The 16,009-nt window shown below is 49.1% G+C and overlaps 1 protein-coding gene across 2 annotated transcripts in view; it reads left to right on the top strand.

Annotated features, from left to right (window-relative positions):
- The window catches only part of LOC119159449 (uncharacterized), a 116,340-nt gene that overhangs the window by 39,989 nt on the left and 60,342 nt on the right, over positions 1-16,009 (top strand). The window lies entirely within an intron of this gene.

Consider the following 16,009-nt stretch of genomic DNA (forward strand, 5'->3'; position numbering starts at 1 on the left):
AAATAATAGGATGCTTCTCATCAAAGCTCAGATCACTCCACTGATGCCTCCCTTTTACTCTTAGGACACCTTGATCATCTTCGAAGATGTTCGTGCCGTACAGATTCATGTTGTCATATATTCGTGTCACTGCATTTTGTAGCGTTTTCTGCTCCTGCTTTATCAGCACAAACTCTGCCTTGTCCAATTCTTCTTCTGTCAGCGAACCTGTTTTCCTTTCTTTTCGTCGGTTTCCTATATAACGCATCACCCACGCTGTAACTCGTAACGCTTTCTTGTATGATCTAAACCTGCTCACATCAATTATCTTTTCTTCACTCATGGTGGTAGTTAAGCTTGCCACGGTCTTTTCTTCGTCTTTGTTGTCATCACTGTCTGATTCTTGCGTGATGTCATAATCATGCCTTTGTTTTTCATTCTTGATCCACGTGGAGCCTTTCCACCATAATTCATTGTCCAGCAAACGTTTCATCTTCATCCCCCTTGTCATCAAATCCACAGGATTTTCATCACTTCTAACATAGCCCCATTGACTCTCATTGGACTTGTTCTTAATTTCTACTGCGCGGTTGCGAACAAATAGATTTTTTGCCTTGTTAGACTTTATCCAGCATAATACAATTTGAGAGTCGGTCCAGAATTTCACGTTCCTTAGTTTTCTGATGAAATTCTCAGTTATATGACTGGCCAATCTGACCGATATTGTGGCCGCCAACGACTCCAATCTTGCTAGTATATTCTTTTTGATTGGAGTGACTCTACCTTTTGCAATGATTAAATTGGCTTCATTGCTTCCATCGGAGTATTTTGTTACAATGTATGCTGCTGCTCCATACGCCATTGGACTCGCACCGGAGAACACGTGTAGAGTCGATGCTTTCACTTCAGCTTGCCTGTTGTCATAGCATCTGTTAACGGTGAAGTCATCTAAGTGCTGAAGCTCCTCCGACCAGTTCTTCCAAGCTGATCTATGCTGGCTTGGTAACGGGTCATCCCATTTCAGTTTATCCATTCAAATTTTTTGCAGCCATATTTTTGCTCTAACTGAAAATGGTGTCAAAAAACCTAAAGGGTCAAATAGCTTTGCCGTGGCCTGCAAAACCTGTCTTTTTGAGAGTTGTCTCACGTCCTTGTCATTTCGCCATGTAGTGTCGGGAAAGCTGAACACGTCGTCTACGAAATTCCATTTCAGTCCCAAAATCTTGATTTGTCCCTCTTTTTTTATCCCTCGATCCAGATCCTCTCCTTCTTCATCAAAGAGTTTCTTAGCTCGGCGTCATTTGAAATCCATTTTCTTAAATTCATTCCCGCATCGTGAAAAAATATCTCGTGCTTCTTTGTATATCTTTGTCGATGTCGAGTATTCGTCGGCTCCTAGTAAAACGTCATCGACGTAGATTCCTTTCCGGAGTTGCTCCAGAACTGCAGGATATTTTTCTTCGAATTTATCCAAATGTCGATGAATCGCATCCGCTAGAAGGAAGCTACTTGGTGTAGTTCTGAAAGTAACCCTCGTCATCCTCCACGTTTTTATCTTCAGGGTTGGCATATCTTCGCTGGGCATTCGTTCCCACCACATAAATTGCAGTGCGCCTCGGTCATTTTCATGTATCTTGAACTGCAAGAATGCTTTTTCAAGGTCGGCTGACATAGCGATCTTGTGATGTCGAAAGTTCATCAGCAAGCTTGTGATGTCGGGGTTTAGGTTTGGTCCCTTTTCCAAGTTGTCATTCAAGGATTCACCTGGATTCTGGCTTGACGATGCGTCAAAGACGATCCGTATTTTTGTCATTGTTCGGTCCTTCTTTATTTCTGCTTGATGCGGCAAGTAGTATACAAATTTGTTCTGTATATCGGATCCAGCATCTTCTTCGACATTTTCTGCTATTTCTTGCTGGAAGTACTCCCGAATAGCTTTGTCATAGGCAATAGGAGCTCATCTTTATCCTTGCATAATTTCTTGGTCACCTGAATAAGCCTCTTCTCTGCAATGGTGTTGTTGTCATCGAATGTCACGTTTTCCTTCCATGGTAGCCGCACTTGGTATCTTCCTGTCTTGAACTCCATTGTTTGTCGGACGTACTCTAGCACATGTTCATCGCTCATCTTTCTTGCTGGTTTCTCCTTGATGCACATGTTTTCCAAGTCCCAGAGTCTCTGCAGTTCGTCCACAGTCGTGTCCGACTTGGCACTTGTCACAGAACGAGCGCTAAAAATGGGTGCGCCGCCAAATTCTTGCGATAACGCGCGGAAGAGACGCCAGGAGGTCAAAAGAAAAAAAAAAGAAAATAAACATCCAAGGCTCCCTGGGCGCGCGCTCTCCCCTCGGAAGCGTGGCTTCGCCGACGAACCTCCTCACCCCACATCGGCGGCCGAGCAAGCCCGCGAAATTTCTAGAACGAAAGAGGCGTGGTCACGCCGGGTTGAGTCATCCATCGCGGAGGGCATTCCAACCGTCTCGCCCTCTCCCCAGCCTTCGCTGCGTATCGCGCCGACGAAATGACGAGAACCTTCTGGAATCTCGCGCGGAAGGTATTTAATCGAGCAGCCGAGACGAGAGAGCAGGAGAAGACGGAACTTAGCGCCAGAGTGCGTAGGGATTCCGCCGTGTAGTCGGCGAAGGTTTTGTCCGCAGGGACAAAGCAGGAGATGAAGAGGATTTCCACCTGAGGGGTGACGACTCGAGCTACAGGCAAGAGTGTGTGTTTACCGCTATCGAGCGAAGACGCGTGGCAACAGCTGCGTGTGTGAAGCCGACGTGTTTCCGGTGAAGAAGTCTGAAGCTTGGAGAGTGGCCTATTGAAGACGTGAGGTTTCCTGGAAGAGAAACTTCGGAGGGCACGGAGCGACAACAACGCTGGACTTTGAGTGAGTGATTCTCGGAAGAGTATCATCCAGACTTTTGTTCCAAGAACTTTGGACTGGATAGGTTTTCTATCTCTTTAGTCTTTAAGTGTCTTGGTTGTTCAATGCATGCGACTGCATTGTAGTGCGTATCGTTGTCTGTGTCCGTTGTTTTGAGTGTGGCTGATTGTACTGTGTAGTACGTTGTTTGATTGGTGACGTATTGTATGTAACTATTGTGGAGTGTGCATTCTTGTGCATTGTTTTCGATCTGCCATTTTTGAGAATATAATATTTGTTTTGTTTATCAACTCTCGGCTCTGACTTGTTCTTTGGGCCACAGCCGGCGTCCACTGGCGCGCCAAAAAGGACCACTTCTTGTCCATGCTTTCGTGGTGCGGTTCGGGGGGCCAATACTTCGGCCCTTGGAATTAGCCCGGCGATCGCCTCCCTAATTAACGGGACATGTGTGACAGCACTGACCTTGAGTACCATAACCTTCGATGATATAATCGGCACACAATGAAGTCCTACAGGAACTTGGACCGTCTATCCCAATATTGTTTCTATTGCCATTACTTTTGGATGAATCTCGCAAATGCGACCAGTGACGAGAGTCCAGTAATAATCTGCTCCAATTATTATAGAATTTTCCATATTTTTTCTTTCTTTGTCCGTCTTTTCATCAGCCAAACAAATTCCCATCGATCTTGCTCTTTCATGTATTGTCAACGGTGGCGATGGTAGCCCGTCACAGAATATAACTTCTATCTCCAGTGCCTCAATCGTGACTGGCTCCGAGATGGGATCCTTCCTCACGCTGACCTCGACGGCTTTCATGTCTAGTTCCATTTCTCCTCCTCAAAGCGATCCTACAGTAATCATTTCGGATCTTTTTACCTTGCACGCTAGTTTTCTTGACAATCTTTTGAGGATGAATGTCCTCTGGCTCCCGTTGTCCAGCAGAATCCGTGCGTAGCACCCGCTGTCTTCTCCCTCCATCCACGAAAAGGCTGTCTGCAGTAAAAGGCTGATGCACTTGTGTTTAGCAGACTGCTGTGCGTGCATGTTGCTGGACTTGCTGGTGTCTAACCGGTCAGGTTGCGCGCTTTTACGCACTTGCGTAAAATTATCACCGCTTTGCTGCTGTGCTGACTTTCCTGCAGGCGTACGTGGTCGACACATGGATGTCGCGTGCCTTCCCTTGCATGTTTTGCAGCGTACGTTAGCGCGGCATATCTTCGCCGTGTGGTGAGCTCTGGTGCATCTGAAGCACGTTCGTTCCCGTTGCAAGGCTTCTTTGTTCTGTTGCATACTAATGCTTCTTCTGCAATCTTCCGTGTAGTGTCCAGTCATCTCACAGAAGGTGCATTTCTTAATCGATATGCTTTGAAGCGTAGATGTTCTAGTCCGCCTCAAACTGTGCGGTGACTGGGTCAGTCACGTCGTATATTTCCTGTCCAGTTTCTTCTCTGCTGCGTATATATATATATATATATATATATATATATATATATATATATATATATATATATATATATATATATATATATATATATATATATATATATATATATATATATATATATATATATATATATATGTATATATGTATATATATATTGTGACGACGGAACGCGTTTATTCGCAAGATTGGTAATGCAGAGGTGTAGCTCAGCGAAGGATCCCCAGCGTCGCTCGCGAGCCAGTCGAGTCTCTTCCTCCTCTTTGTCGAATCTTCGCTAGCGCGTTTCACTTCCCGGTTCGCAGACGATGCCCTCTGGGCGAGTCACTCAGATGGTTGATGGTGGCACGGTTTAAGGCACGCAACGTGTGTCAGTTGTGTTTTGCTAGAGCGGCGACCATTGCTTGTGACGCTCGAGATTACGTACGTGACGTCGCTGAGGCGGTCAAGAATGACGAATGGACCGGAATAGTGAGCCAAGAACTTCTGGCACAAACCACGTTTGCGGACTGGTGTCCATAACCACACAAGATCGCCCTTACTATAAGATACAGAGCGATGGCAGGCGTCGTAACGTTTCTTAGAACGCTGCTGGGATGCCAAGGTTCGGAGGCGTGTGATGCGACGGGCTTCTTCTGCGCGGCAGAGCGTCTCGGCTGTCGAGGTTTCCACGTCTAGTGTAAAAGGTAGTATAGTGTCGAGACAAAATCGTGGGGAGCGAGCGTACAGCAGGTAAAATGGAGAGTAACCTGTAGTCTCATGCTTCGCAGTATTGTACGCGTACGTGATGTAAGGTAGCACTTCGTCCCAGTTTTTGTGCTTAGAATCGACATAAATAGACAGCATGTTCGTGAGAGTCCGGTTCGTGCGCTCTACGAGACCATTGGTCTGCGGGTGATATGGTGTGGCATGGTGGAAATGGCAGGCAGACAGACGCAGGATCTCTTCAACGACGTCGGCAACGAACTGACGTCCGTGGTCGCTAATGACAACGCGTGGAAGACCATGGCGGAGAATTATACAGCGAAGCATAAACTGCGACACGTGCATGGCCGTTGCAGCAGGTATTGCAACAGTTTCTGCGTAGCGCGTTAGGTGGTCAACACAGACGACGACCCATCGATTGTTACTGCTGGATCGTAGAAATGGACCGAGCAGATCGACACCTACAGTCTCGAAGGGAGAGTTAGGAGGTGGAACAGGATGGAGAAGTCCTGGCGGCGTAGCCGTGGGACGTTTGTGTCGTTGGCATTGTTCGCATCCAGCAACGTATTTTTCCGTGTCGTGTCGCATCTTGGGCCAATAGAACCTTTGCTGGATTTGTTGAAGCGTTCTGGCGAAGCCCATGTGGCTGCAGGTTGCGTCGTAGTGTAAGGACCGAAAGACGGGAGCCCGTAAAGTGCGTGGAACAACTAGAAGTAGACGGGCGCCTTGTCCGGAATAATTCTTCTTGTAAAGGACGCCGTCATGAACCACAAAAGAGCTTGGGTTTGCGTGTTCATTTGCGGAGGCGAACAGAGAATCTAAGGAGTGGTCCTCTTGTTGGGCTGTCCGGAAAGTCGCGAGATCAGGGAACTCAGAGGCAATAGCGCCGATATACTGGTCGAAGTTGTCAGCGTCGCACTCCGTCGTCGGTAGAGGAAGGCACGATAGGCAGTCGGCGTCTGCGTGCCGGTTACCGCTCTTGTAGCGTACTGTGATGTCGAACTCCTGTAAGCGCAAAGCCCATCGCGCCAGTCGTCCAGATGGGTCTCGGAGGCCTACCAACCAGCATAGAGAATGATGGTCGGTGATTACCGAGAAGCGACGGCCGTAGATGTATGGGCGAAACTTGTGCACGGCGAAAACGACTGCGAGGCACTCCTGTTCTGTGACTGTGTAATTTCGTTCTGCCTTGCTCAACGAACGACTCGCGTAAGCGACCACGTGTTCAGCATTGTCATGGCGCTGAACGAGCACTGCACCAAGGCCGATTCCACTGGCATCTGTGTGAATTTCCGTTTCAGCAGAAGGATCGAAATGGCGAAGTACCGGTCCTGAAGTCAGTATGAACCGAAGCTGCTTAAAGGCTGCTTCGCAATCCGGTGTCCAGTAGAAAGGGACATTCTTTTGCAGCAAGTCAGTCAGTGGTTGCGCTTTATCAGCGAAATTCGGAACAAATCGACGAAAGTAAGAACACAGGCCCAGGAAGCTACGCAACTACCTGGGGGACTGCGGCTGCTTGAAGTTGCTGACAGCGGCGACTTTCTGCGGGTCCGGTCTCACGCCATTTTTATCCACCAGGTGTCCCAGAACCAAGGTTTCACGTTCTCCAAAGCGACAATTTTTTGAGTTCAGTGTAAGCGCAGCTTCCTCGAGACAGGTTAGAACGAGGTCAAGGCGATGATTATGTTCTTCAAATGTTCGGCCAAAAATCACCACATCGTCCAGGTAACACAGGCAAATTTCCCATTGGAGGCCCCGTAAAACGGTGTCCATATATCTTTCAAATGTGGCGGGGGCATTAGACAAGCCGAATGGCATAACATTAAACTCAAACATACCGTCGGGTGTAACAAAGGCCGTCTTTTCTTTGTCAGCCGGATCCATGGGGATCTGCCAATACCCGGATCGCAAGTCCACCGATGAAAAATAGGACGCTGAATGCAGGCAGTCGATGACATCATCGATGCGAGGAAGCGGGTACACGTCCTTCTTAGTTATAGAGTTGAGACGTCGGTAGTCAACGCAGAACCTCCAGGACCCATTTTTTTTCTTGACCAAGATAACAGGTGCGGCCCAGGGACTTGACGATTCTTGAATTACGCCAGAGGTTAGCATCTCGCTGACTTGCTCTGAAATTACCTTGCGCTCTGACGCGGAAACTCGATAAGGTTTCTGTCTGAGGGGGTGCGCAGATCCGGTGTCGATCTTGTGACGAGTGCGTGTGCTGGGCGTCTGAGGTCTATGCGACTTCCGTGCAAAATCAAATACTTTAGCGTGCCTGGCCAGCAGTGTAACCAACACTTTGCGCTTATGCGAGGGAATAGACTTGCTAACCATCTTATAAAATTCGTATTCCGTGCCGGATACATCAGCATAGTCCGAATTTGCCGCATTGCTGAGAGCTCCTATGCAGATACTGCACTGCCCTTTAAACATGGCAAGGCGCATTCCCTCTGGTAGTACAACAGACTCGGATGAGCAGTTAACTATCCATAATTGAGTTTTTCCCTCGGTGAGAGACACAACGCAGCGCGGCAGAAAGATGTTTTTCTTCATGCAAGGCAAAGGCAACGGCTCAATCACAACATCAGGAGAACTGAAACTCGAGTCAGCATTCGAAGCAGCAACGGGCACGCTGGCAGTAGACCATGCCGGTAGAATAGTGTCTTTAACTACAACGAGGTTGTCGTCTCCGCTACGCTGAGGCTGCTGGGTGAGGGCGGACAACAGAATCTCGCCTGCCCCGCAGTCGACAGTCACACGGCACTCTTGCAAGAAGTCAATTCCAAGGATAACGTCATGCGTGGAATGAGCGAGCACTGCGAATTCTGCCTTGAACGCTTTACCAGCAACACGAACAGACACAGTGCACACACCTACTGGACACAAAGCCGTGCCGCTGACTGCTCGAAAAGTAGAAGATTTATCCCAATAAAACATAACTTTGCAGCCAAGTCTCTCTTTGAAAACTAAACTCATTACAGAAACTGTTGCACCGGTGTCTACCAGAGCCATTGTGGGAACATCGTCAATGAATACATGAACCTTGTTGTGAAGCATGTGAACTAATGGAGGCATACTTGTGTGCAAAGCGGTACGTCCAGCGACCTCGCCTCCATCGGCCGCGCCGACTAGTTTCCCGGTGGCGGAGAGGAAAGCCGCGGCCGGGGACGGGGAGATGGGGACCGTCGCTGGCGCGTAGTAGGTGGCGTCAAGCTCCTCACAGAGGCAGGCGAGTCACTGCGGATGTTCGGCCGGTGCCCGTGCTTCTGGGCAGTTGAATACGAAGGCCAGTAGGCGTAATCGGGCTGTTGGCTTCGCCGTGCAAACATCGCTGGTCGGTCAGAAAACGTCGTGCGTGGGCGACGTCGCGATGGGCAAAACCGGGCGATATGTCCGCGAACACCGCACTGGTAGTACACGGGGCGTTCCCGAGGCACATTGAATGCTGCGGTGTGGAGAAGATGCTCAGGGACCTGTTGCCACTCGGACACAAACGGAGGTGGTTGGCTGTCGTAGCTATAACTGCTGCGGGGCGCATAAGACGACTCGACGTAAGTAGCCTGTGGTGGCGGAGCCCTCAGCCGTGGACTGCGGGTGGAGTAACTGCGCTCGTCGAAACTCGCAGCATTGATGCTTGGGGATAGTGTATCACACTGCGGGTCTCCAGCTTGCATGGGAACAGAGACATGGCGACGCAGTTCCTCCCGTACAATCTGACGAATGGTGGAGGAAAGGTCGGCAGGTAGAGAATTCTGGCAGACATCAACGGTGGCAACAGTCGTGACGTTGGCCAGACGTCCGAACTTCGATGTGATGCGACGAGTTTTAAAAGCCTCGAAGGTTCGGCAGTGGGTAATCACGTCGGCCACGCATTCCAGGCTCTCCTTGCCAATGAGGAAGTGGTAGACGTCATCGGCGATGCCCTTGAGTATATGGCCCACTTTGTCTTCTTCCGTCGTGTGGGCATCCACCGACTTGCACAACTTCAAAATCTCTTCAATGTAGGTTCTGCATGTCTCACCGGTGACTTGAGCCCTCTGCGACAACGTCTGCTCGGCACGTTTCTTCTTCGTTGCTGGGTCTCCAAAGCATTTCTTAATTTCCTCCACAAACTGGTCCCAGGTTGTCAATGTGTCTTAATTGTTCTCAAACCATACCAGCGCCGTGAAATCGAGGAAGAGCCCCACGTGAGACAGCTGGCTAGCCGCATTCCAACCGTTCGAACGGCTCACCCGCTGATAGTGGCTCAGCCATTCGTCCACGTTATCGCCGGGTTTCCCTGTGAATGTTCGCGGCTCCCTGTAGTGGTAGGGCGACGTCCTTGCGGCTGGTTGCTGGTTGTCTCCGTCCGAGCTCATTTCTTGAGGTAATAGTGCCAAGCCCGCTAGTAGACGGCTGCGGCGAAGCTCGTGTAGCGGTTCCGTCGTTAGGGGATGGTGCCTCTCCGGTATCACTTGGTAGTAGCTAGCTTACCCAGCACCTTCCACCACAATTGTGACGATGGAACGCGTTTATTCACAAGATGGGTAATGCAGAGGTGTAGCTCAGCGAAGGATCCACAGCGTCGCTCGCGAGCCAGTCGAGTCTCTTCCTCCTCTTCGTCGAATCTTCGCTAGCGCGTTTCAATATATATATATATATATATATATATATATATATATATATATATATATATATATATATATATATATATATATATATATATATATATATATATATATATATATATATATATATATATATATGTGTGTGTGTGTGTGTGTGTGTTTGAAAACTTCATAATTTCTTTCAAACTCCTCGTGCTGTCTCTTGACGCTGAGTCCTATTCCGTAGTTGCTGGTGCGTTGTCACCTTTCTGTATCTCCTTCATCTTCATTTCAATCCTCATATCAACCGGTAGCGCAGATTTTACAACAGGAGCTGTCACTGTGGCGTAACTACCCATTTCCGCTCCTAATGACTGCAATGCTCGTGTGTTCACTTGCAACTTTTGGAAGAGTTTCTTCAACCCATCTACATCTTTAGGACTCTTCACTGCATCCAAGTTTGCAAGCTCTTTTATGTAGGTCCCTCCTAAATTATCTTCTCGTCCGAAGGTTTCTCTCAGAAGAGCGACTGCATGCTCGTAATTCTGATCAGAAAACTGCAAACCTTTTATGAGGGACGCAGCCTCCCCACTCAGAGACGCCAGAAGGTAATTAAATTTTTGATTCTTCGGCATGCTCATTCTGTTATGCACCGATGTCTTGAACTGATGCCAAAACCTTGGCCATGCTGTTGTTTTTTTTTTCATCAAACTTGATCATCTCAAGACGTGGCAACATAGCAAGCTCTTGCGTCTCCGAGATTTGGTTAGTACCTTGCACTGAGCTCGCCTGTTCTGTGACTATTCTCGTAATCAGTTGCGCCACTTGTTCTAACTCGGGTAATTGCTCCTTTGTTTTTGTCGTTGCAGCGACGATCTTCATCTCACAATGCAAAACTCTTCCAAATTTTGCCTCCACGTCGTCTTCTTCAATGAACGGTTCAATCTGTTCGTTAACTTGTCTTAGCGTCTGTGACACGCTCTTCATCTGGTTCAGAAGCGTCATAAGTTGCGCTCGATCGGCGTCTTCTTCTATCTTCTTATCGATTTCGCTCGTAAGCGTCGTCACATTTGCTCGAAGCGTCTTCTGCTTCAGGACCTCTTTATTCATGCTTAAAACGTTTTGAAAGAGTTCTTGCCTGTTTATGTGCGTCGCCAATAGTCGTCGGTCGTGGTCCTTCTCTCGACGGTTCCTCCTTGAGCCAGACGCCGTTGCTTCGTTCTTCAACCCGTTGTTGCGAATGGGGTTGAAGTCTGTGCGTCTGTCTTCAGATCCTCCTGGTCACGGCACCATGTTTCAGGAGGACCAGAGAGACCGCAGAACCGATACGTCTTCGGTTTATTGTTGACAGAACAGGAATAAAAAAAAATACGCAGAGCGTGCCCCTGGCCACCTCTTCTTCCTCGCCTCCGAGCTCCATCTTCAATCTGTTTTCTACATCTATGAAAGCTATATATAGGGGTTGGTTGTACTTCGTGCATATCTCTATTACCTGATTAATAGTATGAATACGGTCTATTGGGGAGTAGCCTGTATATGAAATCCTGGTTGTCCTTTGGTCCAATGTCGGCTTAATTCTATTAGCTATTATTTCTGTAAACTTTTGTGGAGAATGAACAGTAAGTGGATCGGCCTTCAATTTTTCAAGTACTTGACGTCCCCTTTCTTGTGGATTAAAATGGTGTTGGTGTTCTTCCAAAATTCTGGACCCTTCCCATCGAGAGAAACTTCGTAAAGTGGCTAGCTTTTCTAACACAATTTATCCTACATCTTTGAACCAGCCTGTTGTTACCTTATTCTGACCAGCGGTTTCACATCGCAGAGATGTACTTATTTTTACATAGCAAAGATTCATAACAGGAAGAACACGGTTTATTTTTTCGTACAAATAGAATAATCGAAAAGTAACCGAGTTTGGTCTGTATGCTCACGGTTGCATGAGACGAAAACGCCGTCCTTTGCCAGCGCTATTCACAGTCACCTCCGGAAAATATTCTGATGAAGTGATGAATATGGCCCCAAGTAACAAAAGAAAAAAAAAACGATGCACTCGAACACGCATGCATGCACGAAGGCTTATCTTCCAACTCGATGCATGCGCACACACAGCTTGTCACAGACATCGACCACCCAGCCCCCTTATCAGACCGCTAAGGGATACATGGGACTACCATTTTGTAGCAACGTAACGCAAATCTACGCACACTACGTAGCTACGCTTACTTTCTGTGGATACCGCGCATGCGCAGACTATCGTACAACTTTTCTGCGGGCATGCTCCGCAGGCAAGTGACTGCTTGTCCGGCAGTCTGAATTATTCAGAGAGCGCCTGTACGAACTTAAGTTGTCAGTCTTGCTAGGGCAACAATATTATTCCTAAGCTTTTAGGGACGGACCTCCTTGACCTGTGGGTCGTGCGCCCTCGATGTATCTAGGAGAACCACCTCTCGTTTAGTTCTTGAAATGATTGATTTGATTGATTGTTTGATTGATATTGTCACGGCTAAAGGCCGGGCAAGGAGACAGAGGACGACGAAGTGATGAGCGTGGACAGCACCCACGATTCCTCTGAGAAAGAAGAAGTCGAAGTGGCTGCTCTTTTGTTCTGTTAATACAGACCTCGTTTTTCTGGTCGCACCGTCGTCCTGTACTCTGTTATTTTCACCTAGCGACATTGGTGGAGGTGCTGGACTTCTCCAACTGATGCTTGGAACACCTCCGCGCCCTAGCACATCGAGTCCACCTCCGCAATCCGTTCCTGCAGTGGATACTCCTGTCCACCGCTACAGTCGCCGACAGCGAGGCCTTAGTCCCGAGGTGATCCCGCTCGAACTTCTCCAGCAACACACCGTACCGGGAGAAATGGCTACCGGAGGGCCTTCACAGCTTACTGTTGATCAGCCTCTAATTCCTGAGACCTTCCATGGTGAGGTTTATGAAGACGTCGAGGACTGGTTAGCCCAGTATGAGCGAGTCGCCAAAGCCAACCGCTGGCCAACTGAACAAAAGCTATCGCGCGTCTACTTTGCTTTGGCAGACAGCGCTCGTACGTGGTACGAGAACCGCGAGTCAACGCTGTCTTCGTGGGAACAATTTCGGCAGCAAATTCTCGGGACATTCGCAAACACCGACCGCTGTGATTCTGCTCTGCAGCTCATCGAGGCACGCATACAGAAACCAAACGAGAGCGTCGCCATGTTTGCGGAAGACATGACCCGCCTATTTCAGCGGGCCGACCCCGAGATGCTTGAAGGTAAAAAACTCCGACATTTGATGAGAGGCGTCAAGGAAGAGCTGTTTGCCGGTCTCCTACGCAACCCACCAACAAGCGTAGCCGAATTTGTCAAAGAGGCTACAACAATCGAGCGAGCACTGCAGCAACGGCGCCGATACCATGACCAACCAATCAAAACATCTCCCAGTCTCTCTGCTTTGAGTGCCGGTAGTGAGTGTTCTCTGCGCGAACTCATTCGTGAGGTTGTTCGGGAGGAGATCCGAAACCTCTTTGTGACTCCGCAAGAAAATACCATGGCTTGCGTTGCAGAAGTTGTGCGGCAAGAACTCCGCCAGGCATTTTCGTTGCCCGAATCGCCCTCAGACCAGCGGTCTGTGAGCTACGCATCAGCTGTCCGTCGACACACTCCAGTGTCCTACAACTCGTCACCACTGGCTTATCGTGACGTGAGCCAAGAGCCTTACAACGAGCCGTGGGCCCCAGCTCCCAATCCGCCGCAGCCGTATCCACAGTCCAACGTGCCTATGCAAACGGCGCCAATGTACACTCCGCCGACATCTGCATCTTGGTCGCAAGGTATGCCCACCAGTCGACCATTCATCCGTAAGACGGACTTGTGGCGCACCGTCGACCGTCGACCACTTTGATTTCATTGCGGAGAAGCCGGCCATATTTTCCGCCATTGCCCGTACCGTGACCGTAGGCATCATAACTTTCTACAAACCTCCCCTCGTGCCTATTTCGATAACCGCCGTGACAGCAGTGCAGGCCCGCAAGCACAGCAACCCGAAGTGCCGTATCGTCGACCCCGCTCTCCTTCACCTGCACCGAACTCGCCGCCGCAGCGCAGGTACTCCGAGGTGGTCCGGGGCAGATCTCCTAGCCCTCGTCGGGGAAACTAACAGCTGCGACCTTTGGGGGGAAGGTTGCCGCCCGTCGAGATGCTAACACACCCCCAACATCTTCTCTACGACGTGATATGACGAATGATACCACGGATCGTACGACGCAAGATACCAAGGACGATACGACGTCACCGACATCAACGGAAATCGTAAGCGCCAATCTAGACATTTGTATAGACGGACGCCCAATAACAGCACTGGTAGATACTGGTGCGGACTTCTCTATTATCAGCCGTAAACTCGCCGACTGCCTAAAGAAAGTAAGAACAATATGGACGGGACCAAACATTAGAACCGCAGGGGGTCAATTGGTGACGCCGACAGGCAAATGTACTGCTCGAATTAATATCGGCAGTTCAGATTTCGTCGCTACTTTCGTAATTTTACCGGAGTGCTGCAAAGACCTGATCTTGGGCATGGACTTCTTGCGTGAATACGGTGCCATTATCAACATTCCTGAGAGATCGGTTACGTTTTGGACGGCCCCAGATCAAGTTTCGGATGTGCCCTGTACAGACCAGCGACGTCAGCCTTTGCGTGTCTTCGAAGACGACGTGACCATCCCACCGCGGTCGAGTGCACTCGTGGCTGTGACATGTGACACGTCGAGCGATTCTGAAAACATCGCCGAGCAAATTCCAACACTGCTATTCAGCCATGGTTTATCTATCGCAAGAGGCGTCGTAAGCATAAAATGCGGACACACGCACGTCCTTATTGCGAACTTCAGCTCTGAACGCCGACATCTAACGAGGGGCATGGCAGTCGCGTACGTGGAAGAGCTCGCCGAGATGACAGACTGCCTAACTCTTGAAAAAGATAATTCAACTGATCTCACCCCTGCACCTCTATCTGTTGATATTGGCCCAAGTTTGCTGGCGGCGCAGAAGCAAAGTATCATGCAGCTTATTAACAAGTTTGAAGATTGTTTCTCTTCGATTTCCAGGGTCCGTCAAACGCCGCTGACGAAACATCGAATTATAACGGACGACATGACCAGACCCATCAGGCAAAACCCGTACCGGGTAGCTCCGCGAGAACGTGAAGCCATCGAAAAGCAGGTGTGACAGATGCTTGAAGACGACGTTATTCAGCCGTCGAAAAGCCCTTGGGCTTCGCCGGTTGTATTAGTGAAGAAAAAAGACGGCACCTTACGTTTCTGCGTGGATTACCGCAAGCTGAATCAGGTGACAAAAAAAGACGTCTACCCACTTCCACGTATCGACGATTCACTCGATCGACTACGGCACGCGCGTTATTTCTCGTCGATGGATCTAAGGAGTGGGTATTGGCAGATAGAAGTCGATGAAAGAGACCGGGAGAAAACAGCTTTCGTGACACCTGATGGCCTTTTTGAATTTAAGGTACTTCCATTTGGCTTGTGCTCAGCACCGGCAACGTTTCAGCGGCTAATGGACACCGTACTATCAGGCCTCAAGTGGCAGACGTGCTTAGTGTATTTAGATGACGTCATCGTATTTTCTGCCACATTCGACGAACACGTCAGGCGACTGCACTCAGTATTTGAAGCTATCCGTTCCGCCGGACTAACACTTAATCCGGAAAAATGCCATTTCGGCTTCGAAGAGCTTCTGTTCCTGGGGCATCTTGTCAGCAGTGAAGGTGTGCGGCCTGACCCTGAAAAAATAGCTGCCGTTACGAATTTTCCAGCGCCAACTGACAAAAAGGCCGTCAGACGGTTTTTAGGACTGTGTGCTTACTACCGACGCTTCATTGAGAACTTCTCGCGCATTGCCTCGCCGTTGACTCGCCTTACCAGAGAAGACGTCGCATTCGTATGGAATGAAGAGCAGCAAAAATCATTCGACGAGCTGCGGCAACGCCTTCAGAAGCCACCAGTCCTCGCACACTTTGATGATGACGCACCGACAACAGTGCACACCGACGCTAGCAATGTCGGCTTAGGAGCTGTACTCGTGCAGTGGCAGGATGGCGCCGAACGAGTAATTGCTTACGCGAGCAGAACTCTTTCACGTGCGGAAGAAAATTATTCCACTACGGAAAAAGAGTGCCTTGCGGTGGTGTGGGCGGTTATAAAATTCCGCCCATACCTGTATGGTCGTCCTTTTAATGTTGTCAGCGACCATCACTCCCTCTGCTGGCTGACGAATTTAAGAGACCCTTTAGGACGGTTGGTGCGCTGGAGCCTGAAGCTTCAAGAATTTGACATGACGGTGGTCTACAGATCGGGGAAGCGACATTCAGACGCTGATTGCCTTTCTCGTGCGCCATACAAACCTGCGAC

The sequence above is a fragment of the Rhipicephalus microplus genome, chromosome 1 (genome assembly GCF_043290135.1).
Source record: "Rhipicephalus microplus isolate Deutch F79 chromosome 1, USDA_Rmic, whole genome shotgun sequence".
NCBI lineage: Eukaryota > Metazoa > Arthropoda > Arachnida > Ixodida > Ixodidae > Rhipicephalus > Rhipicephalus microplus.